This window comes from Rattus rattus, chromosome 6, assembly GCF_011064425.1.
Source record: "Rattus rattus isolate New Zealand chromosome 6, Rrattus_CSIRO_v1, whole genome shotgun sequence".
Taxonomy (NCBI): Eukaryota; Metazoa; Chordata; class Mammalia; order Rodentia; family Muridae; genus Rattus; species Rattus rattus.
The window spans coordinates 112,653,358-112,669,625 of record NC_046159.1 but is presented as its reverse complement, the minus strand read 5'-3'; positions in this window follow the sequence as shown (position 1 = coordinate 112,669,625).

The following is a 16,268-nucleotide window of genomic DNA, read 5'->3' as shown; positions in this document are numbered from 1 at the left end:
ACATAATTGTTCCTCAGATTGCTCAAATTCCCACCCGTAAAAAGGAGAGTTAGATAATCATAGAACTTTGACGATTAATTGTTTGAGAAAATACAGTTATTAAAAAGGCATTAGTATATTGTACTTTTGAAAATATTAGAAAATTTGCATAAGGAAGTGAAAATTCAAAGAATTGATCTAAAAGCACAGATAAAGATTACAGTACATATTCCACATATGAAAAATTATAAATTCCATAGCCTCCATTACTATAAAGCTGAGGGTTAAGTGAAGAAAATCAAATCAATTGAGCCATAGGTACTCACTAAAGAAATGCTACTCATATATAGGAAGAAATACTATAGATGTATTTTCCACAATTCAAATATTAAGGTTTCCATGTATCAAAACATCACAGTATCCCATTAATATGTGAATTTTGTTTTCATGTACCATCTAAATTAATGTAATTTAATAAGTTGTAATATAATTATAAAACAGTACAAAAGATACATAGTATAGCATTATTTCATTTCATAGACTCGTGTGTACTTTGTTTTTTTGAAAAGGAAAAAAAATAGACCACAAACTAGTATATAATAATATGTATCATTAATGGTACTGTAGAAAGGCTTAAAAAACATGAAATAAGTGTCTTTTTCTTTACATTTTACTTTATGTTATTCAAATTAAATAGATTTTAGTAGGTTAAAGATTTTGAAGGTAGTTGTTCTAATATAGTATAACTAAGAAGGGAATGGATAATTAATAAAAGAAGGAGAGAAAGAAACAAAAAATAAGATAGCAAGACATATAGATATCCCCACCCTGAGGATAAGATGAACAAGAATGAGTCAAAAAGGAAACACGAAGGGACTGTCAGAGTCTGCAAGGGAAAGAGGGGTGGGATTTCCATATAATTCATACAGAGAAAAGACAGTAAAGACACTGGTATAGTCAAGGGGGCTTGGCAACTAGGATTTCATGAGCTCAAAGTTGGAAATTTGTTGAGCAAAAAGGCAAAAGAGACTCAAGGTACCAGAATTCATGCTTAATGGTTTTGTCCTAAGCTTGTGCTGAGAACTGTATCGATTAAACTGGTTTTCACCTCATGTTCAATGTTAACACCCCAAAAGGACAGGGCTGGGAAACAAACAGGATGGAAACAAACAAATAAAATCCCAAAAGATAGTTTAAATTAATCTCTTTGCAGCAGATTTTTTATTATTATTATTTTACTTCCTCAGTGTTCAGTCCTGAATCTGGAATCCCACACACAGGCTACACTAATTCTCTAAAGTCCCCGCAGTGGAAATCCTTTCAGAACTTTTAAGTCATTTCCTTATGCACCGTGCGCTTTGCTCTGAGCCCATTGTTTGAAATGTCTGTTGCTCTTCAGGCCACAGAGGAACAAATCCTTCAAAGTGGCCATGCTGGCTTAGCCTGCAGAGAGGAAAGTTGACAGGAGGAGTTCAAGGACTGTGAATTTAAACAGAAAAAAAAAATGTCTCTCTAAAGTCCCAGTTATGTTCAACCAGAGTGTATCAACATCTCAAAAATGGCACTTCCCTGTTTTGAATTTACAATCATTCCTTTCCTGCTGTTCAGCCAGGGGCTCAGCCAGTACCACAGTCGCATTGTTCTGCTCTGTAGCAAGGAAAGTAGTCAGAGTGACTTCAAGGCAGGCTTTATCTCTGCATCCAGATCTACATCCAACCCTGAGCAAGGCTGCTGATCAGCGCAGAAAAAAAGGTGACAAATTGATGACAAATGAGTAGACAGTATATAACATAGCCATATTGGTAATTGATAGGTAGTAGTACATGGTCAGATATATGGATTATAGAAACATAGATTTATGGGTTGAAGTTAGATAATAGCAGGTTATAGAGAGATGGTTCCTGATATATCATATATGACATATTATAGCTATAAAACATAACACTAGATAAACAGGGACCTGGGGGAGAGCCAAATACTACTGTTCTGCCTACAGAAGGAAGCAGTTAAATGATCCCTAGTGACATTCTGCTGTGCTTATAGAATAGTGCCTTGCTTACTCTCTTCAGAGAAGCTTCCTCCTATAACAAATGGGAACTAATATGGTATCCCACAGCCAGAGAATGGGAAAAGAGTGGAAGATCTTAGATTATTCAGTTCTAATTGGTATGTCCCTAACAAATCCCTCCTCTTGGGTCTCTGGGAGATATGTGAAAGAGGAGATTCTTTTTCTAACAATGTGTCATTAAAACTTATTTTATTTCCTTGTTACTTTCTGTTCTAAATTTTGTCAACATAAAAAATTCAGCTTTCACTTTAAAGGTGTAAAGGATAGTTTATATTGGGCCAATTTTGAATGGCCATACCCCAGAAACAAAGGTTTCAGATACTGCAAATTCCATGTTCCAAAATAGAAGCAGTTTCATGAAGTTTTCATAATTTTTCATAACACAGGAAGTCATAAATCAAGACAAGTTTTAAATACATTTGTGGGTAAAGAAAGAGTTCCACCAAAATATGGGGAGCTATTCTATAGAACTAAATGCTATGTAATAACATTCTTAGCTTTAAGATTGGCAGAAGATAATATACTGTTATGTTGATAGCATTTAAGAGGTTTTTATTTATTATCACAAGGTATGAAGAGGGTCAAGTAATGGCTGTTTGGAGGGCTGAAACTCGATCAAGATAAAATTAGTTTGTCCCTGAACTTGCAAATTTTCAATCTCTCAACAGTACTGGGAATTGCAACCAGTCTGCCCATGACTGAAGACAGATTCTTTCCAGGAATTTTTCATTCAAGGATAGACACAATTTATTTTCCAAAATTTTTATTCTTACCAAAATTGGTTCTATGGTGGTTTGAATAAAATTGATCCCATAAACTCATATATTTCAACACTTAGGGATTGACATTGGTGTGATGTTGTTGGAGTAGGAGTGACCTTATTGAGGAAAGTATGTCACTGGGAGTGGGCTGCTCAAGCCAGGCCAGGCATCATTCTCCCTTCCTGACTCCTAAGTATAAATCTCACTCTTTCTCCAGTACCATGTCTGCCTATTCGGGACCATTATTTCAATGGTCTCTGAAGCTGTAAGCCAGGTCCAATTAAATATTTTCTTTCGTAAGGGTTGCCAGGGTCATGACATTTCATCAAACTCATAGACCATTGATAAGATAGACCCTCTATCATAGTTGCCAGTTTTGTGATTTATGGGATTTCTGGGTATGAAAACGTATGTGTCGGTGAGTCTATCTGTGTTCTATATGATTTTTCTTTGCTTTTTTGTTTGTATGTGTTGTCCTATTCTGGGTTTTAAATTTATATCATAATAATAACTATTACTTTTTACTATTGTTGTTATTGTTGATGATGATGTCTATATTCTAATGAGATAGAAAGTGTGGGGGTTGGGGATTTAGCTCAGCGGTACAGCGCTTGCCTAGCGAGCACAAGGCCTGGGTTCGGTCCCCAGCTCCAAAAAAAAAAAAAAAAAAAGAAAAGAAAGAAGTGTGTGGATTTGGTAGATGGAAGGTAAGGAAAATCTGAATGAAGTTGAAGGAAGGGACTGTATCCAAATATATTTTATGAGAACTCTATTTTCAATAAAGTAAAACAAAAAGAAAACAGAACAACTAATGGAGGAACCAAGGATTATGACATTAATTCATTTCACAGCTAGGTAATCTCTTTCTTATTTATTCAACCTGACAGATATACCATTAAAATTGTATTGTAAAATTGTAAAAAATGCATTTGACATGCAAATTATAACATCACTGTTGAGTAGAGTCATGTGGGGACAACCGCTGACATTGATCAAGGCTGACATGGAATTGTCAATTACCCATAAACAATATCTTTGGGTAATTTTATTTGTATATTCACTACCTTGATACCAAAGTTGCATACATATTAATACATATCTGGAGCAGTGAAAAATACTAGTCTAATTATTATACCTAGATTTTTTTTCAAATTTCCCTATATCTTTAAGCTTTAGCCTTGCTAATAATTTTAGATTTATATCACTATATACTCAAAAGAGAGAGTAGCTTACAGCACATTCTGGGCCTGCCAAATGCCTATCTGCTTTAGTTAATATTATATTGGCTTCCATAAATTTAGACACATACACACACACACACATACACACACACATACACACACACACAAACACACACATACACACACACACACACACACACACACACACACACAGAAATGGACAACAATGATCAATTTGCAGACTCTGTGGCTTCTAATAGGTTATACCAGGGTTGTGCTTCTTTCTATGATAACAGGAAATTTAAAAAACCCTATTACATTAGAAAAGTTTTCTTTAGAAAATGCTATTTTCCTGGTAATCTTTTATGTGATTTACTTCATTCATAGAATTTCACCAAGATGGTAGATCTTTAAATAATTAGGTTCTATTTTCCACAACCTCAAAAATACTCCTATGAGCAATGCAGCTAGAATTTTTACTACTTGCCTGTTGCTATGTCTAATTAGCAAAATATCACCACTCTAATAAGTCACAAGACTGTACGAAATATATTATGCTAATTTAAAACCCTATCCATAAGAATAAGAGGAAAACTAAAATGATAATGATAAATAAATGGTACATATATGGAAGCTCTTTCTTATGTTCCTTACTTATGGCAATGTAAATGGCAGCACTTGGCAGGCAGAACTCTAGCCATACACCAGGTGCCAAAGTTTTAAGGATCTCCCCAGTAAAATACTGTTTCCAGTAGAGCAGCTGCAATTGTCTGTGCCAACTCATTAAGTTCATAAAAATGTACTATTAACTTTGCAAGTACATTGGACTTCTGCACAGGCCAAGCAGGTGCCATGAATGTGAATGTGAGAGGAGTCAGGATTTCTTGCATAGTTACTCTAGTCCACAATTTCGCTGTTAGCTGAGCCCTTCTGATGAGTTTCTCCATGTCCCTTACAATCAGACAAATCCCAGAGTATAAGTAAAGGCATTAAGAACTTCAGTGACTCCAGTGAGGCTTTCCATACCCTGGGTACTTATACTCTGAATGGAATTAAGGCTACATGTTTACTGGTATTCTGCCTGTCCTGGGCTTAACCATTTACTATTGTGTGTTTTAAAACATACATACTACTTTTGTGTATTTTGTTGCTTTCGTTCTTTGAGCCAAGACTTCTCATGCAGTTCAGACATTGTAGTCATGATCAAATAGCCAAGGTGGCTTCAAATGCACAGCGGTTCTCCTGCTTCAGCTTCTTCAGTTTTGTCACCAAAGGCATTCACATAAGAATTCATGTGTCTCCCTTGAAATCAGACTAAACTTAAATATGATTAAATTTAAATGCTTAGTGATTCCAGGGAGACTTTTCATCCCCTAAGAATGCTTAGTGGAATGAAGGCTGTATGTTTAGTAGGAAGCTGCTTGACTTGGGTTTAACAATGAAAAACTAGAAAACTGGCTCAGGAAAGCATTGCATAGAATTTCGTTGTCTACACATAAAGCTTGCATCTGCCCTCGCTTGTTTTATCAGCTTGTACTTGGCCCCAAAAAACCCATTCACTTCTATGGGCACATTGGGATGCCAATGAAAATGTTGATCTCTCCCTGAAAGTGACTAAAGTTGGCCTGAATAGCACTTTTGCTGTAAGAGTCAGAGATCCAAATTTCTCTGGGTTTATATGGAAAAGAGAATATAGTGCTTTCTGCTGCACGTCAGACCCCGGCTGAGATATTCAACAATACAAAAATTACTAAAATATATAAAACTGAACAAAAGGATGTTTAAGTATTTCTATAGGCTGTCATACCTTTATTTCTGTGGTTATGAATTTTATAATTTTTTAATCACCTAGATTCGCAGACTTTATACTGCTATATGTAAATCTACTTCCAGTTAGATGGCAACATGTAGACTAGCTAAATAATGCTAGATACTAGCCCCACAAACTCTGCAGAGGTTTGTGACATAGGAAAATGCTAAGCAGTTGGTTTCTATGTCTTATCATAAAATATTACTGATAACTATGGAAAGAATAAATGATATAAAACATGCCTAGTAGTTATGTTAAGTAATAGTGTGTTGAACCACATATGCATACTAGCTGAATATCACAGCAAAGCTCCTTTGAACTGATACGCTATTAAAATAATACTACTTATGGAGATTCTGAATTCATGTTATGGATTCTTGTAGTAGCTCCAAGAGCAGGGAGTTATAATTATGAAAAGACAAAGGATGCTAGAGACAAACATATGCTTCACAACAGAGCGAGCAGTGTTGGAAAACAATAAAACCATGAGAGAGGCCATGGCCCTCTTCTCAGTTGTGAGTAGTCTTAAATGGAGTATGTTGTTAGAAAAGGGTAAAAAGGTTGACCCTTTTTGTCTACAGAGCAAAGCCTTATTGTAATGAAGATGGATAATCAAGAATGTAGTGTGTGTGGTGCAGAATATAGGGACACATATCCAGGGAACTTTACACATGGTTTTCTCAAACATAAAAACTGAGATTCTTTATAGGGAATTTTTCTGCTTAAATAGAGTGATTATCAGCATTAGTTCAGATAATGTGAACTAGAATTGCACATTTTAAAAGGTGTGAATATTAAATTATGAAAAATTCATCAACTGTCAATATAGATGTAGCAATTTATCTTTAAGAGATGATATTACCGTTCCTCAGATCGGGTCTGAGCCTCTGAATTTTGATCTCTTAGAAGAGTTTGTTTTCACTAAGGAACTTGGATGTCAGTGGTAACATTTTTGTACGGCTGACAGCAATCTAGCCTTTGCTTCCCTGTAGCACTAACCACACCTTATTACAGGTGTTTTGTATTTTTGATCCAGTAATCTCAACGCCCTTTCTCCTACTTAATAAATCATTATTAACTTACTAAGTTACTTACATCTTTTTTCCTTTTCTTTTATTAAATATTTTCTTAATTTGCATCTTAAAGTTTTCCCCTTTCCCATTTTCCCCTCCAGGAACCCCTCTTCTATATAGGTGCCCCACGCACCCACTCTCCCACTCCCTCCTGCCTCTCTACCCTTACAATCGCCTGGGACATTGAACCTTCCCAAGACCAAGAACCTCTCCTTCCATTGATGCCATACAAGGCCATCCTCTGTTACATATGTGGCTGGAGCCATGGGTCCCTCCATGTATACTTTTTAGTTGGTAGTTTAGTCCCTGGGAGCTCTGGGAGCTCTGGTTGGTTGATATTGTTGTTCTTCCTATTACCTTGATGTTTTGTTTTTAACTCCTTGGTAGACCTTCTTTGATCCATCAAAACATGACCCTTCGATTCTTTCTGCTCATGTAATAATATAATTTGGGCCATTTATAAACAGACTTTCTTTTTTTACTTGTCCGATAGATTCCATGAACAAAGGATTTTCTCATAAACATTGCGTCAGGGTCCTGGATCCAATCACATTTTGAATATACATACATATATGTGTAAATCTCTCAGAATTGAAACATCAGCCTGGTCTAAGCAATATTCACATTTACTCTCTGATACAAATTTCCTAATTGTCATAAATTCCCAATATTGTGAATGCTATCCTAGTCTACTCAGATTTGTGATGTTCTTTTTGAAGCCTTAGGGCGGCCTTACTTATGCCTAATGATTTTCCTGTCATCACTCACTCTGCACAGCATAGATGCTTTTTTGTTGCATAATTTGTTGTACTGAAAAATGCAATGCTATATAGACCAGGCTGAACTCACAAAGACCTATTTGCCTCTGCCTCTCTGAGTTCTGGAATTAAAAACAGGTACCATGGGCTAGAGAGATAGCTCAGTAGTTAAGAGCACTGACTTTTCTTCCAGAGGTCCTGAGTTCAATTTCCAGCAACCACATGGTGGCTCACAACCATCTGTAATGAGATCTGATTCCCTCTTCTGGTGTGTCTGAAGACAGCGACAGTGTACTCATATAAATAAACAAATCTTTTTATTTTATTTTATTTTTATTTTTTATTAGATATATTTCCTTACATTTCTAATGTTATTCGCCTTCTCAGTTTCCTGTCCATAAGCCCCCCCATTCCCTCTCCCTCCCCCATACAGGTATTCCTGCCATCCATCCCCCTTACTGCCCCCTCTCCTCATATTCCCCTGCACTGGAAGTCCAACCTTGGTAGGACCAAGGGCTTCCCCTTTCACTGGTGACCAACAAAGCTATTCTCTGCTACATATGCAGTTGGAGCCCTGGGTCTATCCATGTACAGTCTTTTAGTAGTGGTTTAGTCCCTTGAAGCTCTCGTTGGTTGGCATTGTTGTTCTTAGGGGGTTGCAAGCTCCTTCAAGACCAGTCAAGGCTACATAGTGAGACCCTGTGTCAAAATAAATAAATAAAATGAAATAAAAGTAAAATTTTAAATGTAGTTAAAATTGTAAATTTTTTTTTATTAGTTGACCAGGCAGTGATGGTGCAGGCCTTTAATCTCAGCACTCGGAAGCAGAAACTAAGAAATCTCTTTGAGTTCGAGGCTAGCGTGCATGAGACCAAAACAGGAAAAATAGACCTTGCAGGTTAAGAGTTCTGTTTGCAATTAAGACTACGTTCCTGTTTGTCCTGCGTTTATTTGATCCATTTGAACCGGGTGGATTTGATCGCGTGCATACACGAGGTATGTGGGCAGGAATTACGTGGGAATGTACACTTGCCCCTGAGTAAACCTGGTGGAAACGAGATGAATTGTGGGTTTTGCCTTTTTAAGCACCTGCAAACTCTGATTTGGGGTAATTTTCCTTCGAACACAGGTGTGGACCTGTCTAGAATCCATTAACCTGGTCAGTATTTAATTAATTAAATTAAATTTTAAATTTGGAAAAAAAAAGAAGAAAAGAAGAAAAATATAATTCTATATTTTACAGGAAAAGAATTTAGAGAGAAGTAAAACCAATGGTAGCACTTGAAGACACACTGGTCTAAGTGTCCTTTGTCATTAGTGTGGTTCATTACACTCAGACTCACACCAATTTGTTTGTGAAAATTCATTCATCACCCTTCTTCATTGCAGATTTATGCTCTTTTGTAAAGTTTTACCATTTTCAATATTATTAAGTTGGCAAGAATTGACAAACTTTTACAATTCTCATAAGTTAAGTTCATTTTTTTCTCTAGAAAATAAGATTCCTCTCAGTGTCTTTATGCTAAATTCTTTATCTGAGAGTGTTTAGCATTACAAAAGCCTCACAAAGTCATATAAAATGAGTTTTTCTAGGATCATTGAACTCCTGAGAGAAGTAAAAGATGTCCTAAATTCATGTCTATCAAACAATATCCACATTACTTACATCTCATATGGAAAACTTTTAAAATTAATTATGGGTAATTAAACGACTATAATGAATGAGGAAAAAGAAGTAAAGATTTGAATACATAGTCATTTGTCAGGTACGCAGTAATGTGAAGTGCTCCAAGGGACAATGTTAGCTGGTGTTGAATATAACAGCATAGTTGACAACAGAACAAACAAAGTGATGCCATTATACATGAGACACAATATATTGGAAAAGCTATATCAATACTGCTATTTCTATTACAAGAATAGAGGCCAATCAGAGCTTTACCATTAAGACAAATAGGCATCTCATAGAAATGACTGTGATACCAAAGAGAGTTTAGTTGCCTTGTCATGATATACTTTAGGCATATTTGATTTCAGTATTATGGTTAGATCAATGACAACAATGATAAATAATGGTATAATAATGATTAGAGTCTGTAAATTGAGATGAAATTTCTGAATTCAATTATCTGAATCAAAATGCACAACTCAAAAGAAATAAAACATTTAGAGCATAACTATGTACAATATATGGCTGTCTTCTTTCTTCAAATAAGGTCAATTTGACTAGCGGTGTGTGTTCATAGCATTGGTTTCTGTCATCTATGCCATCTTGCAGAAAAAGAACATGTCATTAGGCTTTCTCGGTCAATAAACCAGGTGTGTTGAATTTCAAAGTCTCCACATGAAAACAGCTGAAGATTTTTTATTTATTATATACTTTCATGACATGAATATCTATTTATAGCTGGCAGATCTCGGTTCCCATTACTCGTTTTATTATCTATTTCTAAAGAGTAAGAAAGTAGGCAGTAGGGATCATGAGCGATAAAAAGGACTTGTTCTCCAAGCATGGGACTAATGCAGTATCTAGTAAGGTGGCACTTATCACATCATACTATTATGTAATAGGTGGTTTCACTTACCTATAATCCAAGCTTTGGGGTAGAGAAAAGAAGAAACCAGAGAGTTCAGTAGACAGCCAGATTATATTCTTCTCAATAGACATTGTCTCAACACCTGACATCATGCTCTGGACTCTGCATGTTCGCTGAACAGTGATACAGAGACCTGCTCATTCATGAGTGTGTCCTCACGTGTCATGGGTGCATACATGCTCACTACACACACATACACATTAGTCAACACAGCAGAGCGTGGAAGGATCCCACGGTTATAACAAACAGAATGAGTCAACCTTACCTGTATCCTAGTTTAGAATATGTCCTGAAAAGTTGCTACCAGACAGGGTATGAAGGAAACAAGTAAGAGGGAAGACAATAGAAGTCCTGGTAGTTGAAATGAATTGAGACTACGGTAATGACCATTAGAATTCTAAGAGAGATTTTAGAATGAGAAACTGTATATAGATATGAATGCACTGAGTGAATCCTCAAAGCAGCTGAGGATTCCTAAGAACATAAGTCCCTGAGAAAACTGAGCTGCCTGGCAACGTCAAATGGGATAAGTGTACAGAACTAAAGCAGGCACTCAGAGAGGGTTTGCAAAATTAGTGTTGGCACCAGAGTGACAGCAGAGTGGCAAGGACTAAGAGTGAGTCCTCCAGTCAGAGCCTGGCTTGAAATGATATATTAGTGATGGATCACAAGAAAAAAAGTAAAGCCCACAAATAAATATTTTCATACTACAACCAAATTACTTAACTGCATCTGAAAACAAGGGTCAAAGTTATTGAAAGGCATACTAAAATATATTGAACTAAAGAATTTGAAACTATAATATCTCCCATGTAAAGGAAGAAACAATAAGTCAGAATGTCTGACCATCTTTAGGAGAAAATACATATTAGAGACTGACTGAATATTAATGTGAATGATAAAGGCATGAGTTCAGTTAAATATGTGCTGCATATTACCAACTAAAAAGAGTATGGTCAGAGTACAAACAAAGAGAGAACATACAAAATAAACATAGTCAAAAATCCAGGTGTGGAAAAACAGAATATTAAGGATAAAAATTCCATTGAATGCAAATAACAGCCAGACAGCAACAGTAGGGAATGGGGAACTTGAAAAGGGTGGGTGGCATCATAAACTAACAAGAAACAGACAGGACAGAAAATAAAATTGAAGGGAAGCAAGGACTAATAGAAGAAAACAGGAAAGTAGAGAAAGAGGGAGGTCACTGCACAAAACATTGCCTGACACATTGGAAATGCCCATATACAGACAGAGAATCAAAACACAGATACAATTAGAAACACAGACATAGGAGTGGGTACCAGAAACCTTGGTAGGATCCAGTACTCAGTCAGCTCTCAACTTTAATTGAAGAATTGCTGGAGGCTCAAAAATAGATAAGCCTGAGAGTTAAAGACTTTGGGATGTTTTCTGTCTTTTTGCAATTTACTTCCTGAAGGTCTAACTGGTAATTACAGCCAAGAGCAGAGAAATCTTTTCTGCTCTCTACAGAAGGAAGGGAAATGGCCCCTCCAACTATCTGAGCATGTGTTCTTAATCAGGATTTCTTCAGAAGACACTACTGGGATTTTTATCAAAACCTACCTCCCCTGCCTGAGGTTAAATACATAACTGTAGTTCAGAAAACAGATGCAGAGACCCACGACCAAACACTAGGCAGAGCTGAGGGAATCATGAAGAAAGACTGAAGAGCCAGAGACGTCCAGCAGCAGGAGAATCAACTAATCAGGCTGTATAACAGGCTCAGACACTGACCCACCAAGTAGAGAGCCTGCGAGGGGCAGACCTAGTCCTGTACACAAATGTAATATATTTACAGTATGGTCTTCAAGTGGGACCATTAAAAGCTGAAGCAAGTCCATCTTTGACTTTGTTGCCAGCCTTTGGATACGTGTTCTCTAAGGGGATGACCTTTACTTGCCTCAATAGCAAAACATGAGCCCAGTCATGCTACAACATGATATGCCCAGTCAGGTTGATATCTCTGAAGAGAAAGGGATGGTGGCACAGGGAGACTGGAGGTGAAGTGGAGGGCTTGGCAGGAGAGTATGAAAGGAAACTCCAATCTGGATGTAAAGTAAATTTAAAAATTACTGGAGAGGAAAAAAACAAGCATTCTCTTTTACCTAAAGGAAAGTCTGAGTGACCCTTCCAGAGTGGATAATGGAGGAGCACAGTTTCAATAAAAATCAAAAATGATATACACCCAAACCAAAGACCATATCTACTCCTACTACATTGTGCTAGATTTACACACTATACACTACACACACACACACACACACACACACACGCACGCGCGTGTGCACTTGTTCATGCACCAACAAATAAATAAAATAAACAAACAAATAAAGCCAATTATGAAGTATGAAGATAGGGGCTAGGGGCAAATTGCCAGTATTTAAAGGCTGAATGAAAACAGAGTAAAATATAAACACAGTGCTGCTAAGAGAGAAATAATTAAAATAACTATTTAACCACAACAAAATGGACAGCACGATAGAACTGATGTGTCATTTAAGCAAATAAAAAATAAAAAAACCCATATCCAAAAGGGTTCAAATAAAGACTTTAAAACAGACACCAGAAAAAGAGATTAAAAGGGTTGGGGATTTAGCTCAGTGGTAGAGCGCTTGCCTAGCAAGCACAAGAGGCCCTGGGTTCGGTCCCCAGCTCCGAAAAAAGAAAAAAAAAGAGAGATTAAAAAGTAAATGACAAGCACATATAAGAACTAAAAGATTCTACAATAGATATCAGACACACACACACAGACACACACACACACACACACACACACACACACACTCTCAACATTTGAAGCTACAGTGTTGAGACAGTCTTGCACAGGCTTTGTGAATAGATGAAAACCAGAAGACTAATAAAAGCATTTGCTGGAAAGTATGTAGAGCAGGATGAACTCACAGGCACTGCTAGCAGAAATGCAAAATGATGCAGCCAAATAGGCACTTTTACTGATTTCTTATAAAACTCCACATACCATTACCATGATCCAAGCTGACAAGCTGTTGGTATTACAAAATATGTTAGTGAAATTTTACCCCTACAAAACCAACAATGATATGAACCGGCAGAAACCCAAGTAATTAATGACATAAGGTGCTATTAAAGGAACTATCAAGAAGTATGAAGGAATATTCCTGCATACTGCTAAATGACTTTTAGGACTACCAGATCCCAACTACATATATGAGTGTCTCCTCATATTCAGATGTGTGCCCTTCTTTGTCACTGGAGCAAACTTTAGAACAGGACTGTGCGCCTAAGAAATGTATATCGTGGATCTCTTCAGGCTTGATAACGCTGTTACCTCTGAGAATAAGGACCTTGGAAGCTCAAGTGGCTACAGCATCTTTCCAGTCATCATCACAGTTCAGTGTCAGGAGTGGAAGCAACTCACTTGAAAGCACAGTGAAAGAAGAGAGTGAAAAACTCACAATTTTAGCCAAGAGAGCATATATATTTCATATTTATTTTGTTTTATTTTATTATGGGTTTGAAACTCTGTTTGTCTTGATTTTGTGACATTTAGAGCTTAGGGTCTTCTGATCAATTTAACTGTCCCATGTAATGTAATATATGTTCCTCCCTACCTATCAGCACTTTATTATTTTGTAGAGTTCATTTCTTAAGAGATAAAATATATTTATAAAGCTCCTGGAAGAAAATAGCTGGACAATTTCCATAAAAGTAACTTTGGAAAGAATTACTGGGGAGTATTTAAAGAGTAGTAAGGCTAGGGGAATCAAATTGGATGTTAATTTGAAGAACTTGAAAACAGGGGCCATAAGAAGTAAACCCTACTCTAAAACTCTCAGTGGAACAGAGAGGGAATCTTATAACTGGGGCAGAGGTGGAATTCTTAGAAAGAAAGCAGGTAAGGCCATAACACGAGAAGTCTATGAATCCTTTCTTAGCCCATGTGAGCAGAACCCACAAATTATCTTTAAACTTTCCCCCAGGCAAAATATGTCATTAAACAAACCCAGTGTTTCCCAAAACAAGTGTGCTTCCTGGAATGGCAAGTGTGGTATAATATGGCTCTAAATATTTAAAATTTAATTCCCTTGCCATAGATTTTATATAAATTGATACAATATGTTAAGTGAAACTTTTATCACCCTTCCTTCTTCGATTTCATAAAGCTCTTCTTTGCAATTTGAGCATTAAGATTATGAAGTTATTTTTTGGTGAGCGGAAATACAATGTTAATATTTTTATTGAAGTATTATTTTAAATATCACAGTTGACATTGGCCAGAAATCTTGAGAGAGTAAGAACTAAGTAAAATACCATTTAATATATCTATACTGCACAGATTCATAGATGTCTTTAGTGCTATTGTCTTCACTATTAAGAGATGCGAGTTGTCTATTTTTTAATCAAGCAATGGCTGAATAATGAAAATATAATACACACATTGGCTTTTTCCATTCAGTAATAAAAAAGTAATTATGAATCATGTAGAGAATTATACATGCTATTTTTATCTCTTCAAATTGGTAACTATTAAAATTCACATATTACATATCTTGATTACTTATATAAACTATGTAAACATACTTACTGTAAAGGTAGCAATAATTACCAACTTCAAAATTTGAAAGAATTTTACATGAAAATCTGGCTTATTCTTTTACATGAGGAAAGAAACTGTGACATTGAATGGATTCAGTTGAGGCTGTAAGAATCTATCTCCCTCAGGTTACCAGCATCTTGAGAAATCCTGTAGGTAAAGATCAAGAGAAATTGTCTTTCAGAATGACATGTATTCTGTGCTTTTCTTAATTTAGTGTTAAGGAAAGGCTGAAATTTTCTTTGGCTTCTCTTGAACTAAATGTGATAATATTTAACTTAAAATAGAAAAAAATGAATAAAAATAACTTATGGTTGTTTTGCTTGATATTCTTGTGGGATTTCCAACATTGAGAGTAACAGGATATCTCTAACTCTAAGAAAAAAAGGTTAAAGAAAAGTAAAAAAGAATTCTGAAGATTTCCTGAAAACCAAGGAACTATGACTGTCTTAGAACATTTAAAATATCTTGCCTGGTCATAAATAAACACACTATGTGATTGACAAACTCCAAAATGATAGTATCTTAAGTAGGGAAATTTGTTGTTTAATCATTATTACTTTCCTAGATAAAATATCATATAACTATTTATGTGTTGTGCTGACAGATAATTATACGATGTCCTTCTGATTTTCCTTTCTGTCTTTCTATATCCCTTCATGTCCAATGACCTATCTGTACACACATTTATGTTTACTGTAGACTCATATTCTAACATTTTAATCATCACTTCACAGATATTAATATTTTACTAATTTTCAAAGTCTGACAGTTTTCACTGTCATTTTAGAAAACTGATATAGAAGCTTGAGAACTGTCTCTGGAATAATATACTGGAAGCCTATTATGTTTTCAAGAAAAACACTCGTGGTTGTGCTAATCTAATTAGCTAAACTATATGCAAATTTTATGCATTTCATGAAAATTATTAACAAAAATTTTCAGACTTAAAGTTATCAGACATATATTTAACAAATTTATTAGTGAATAACTATTTTGATGTTTCTACATTTTTAAGATATTTGGCTCTTGATCTTCTCAAACTTCACTATGAAATATTCATAAGTATGCATAATACTCAAATGCAAACTTATCAAAGTATTGCAACCAACAAAAAATGTTACATGTTTCTTTAGTAAGAAACATAATTTTCTAATACTTTAAAATTGTTAAATTTGATTGCTTTAATTATTCTTTTATTATTGATATAGTCACATAAATTCTCCCTTCATTTTCTTCTTTCTGGACCCTTTCATATACTCTTTCTAATTCATGGGGATACATACTTTTATTTTTCACTTCAATTTTCTTAGATATTATAAAAACATGTAATTGAAGAATCTAGTTCGATCACCTAAATTACATGCCTGTGTGGTAATATATTAATAGATATTCTTCACCTGTTATGCACTGACTCATTAAAGAGACAAAGCCTTCCCCATTG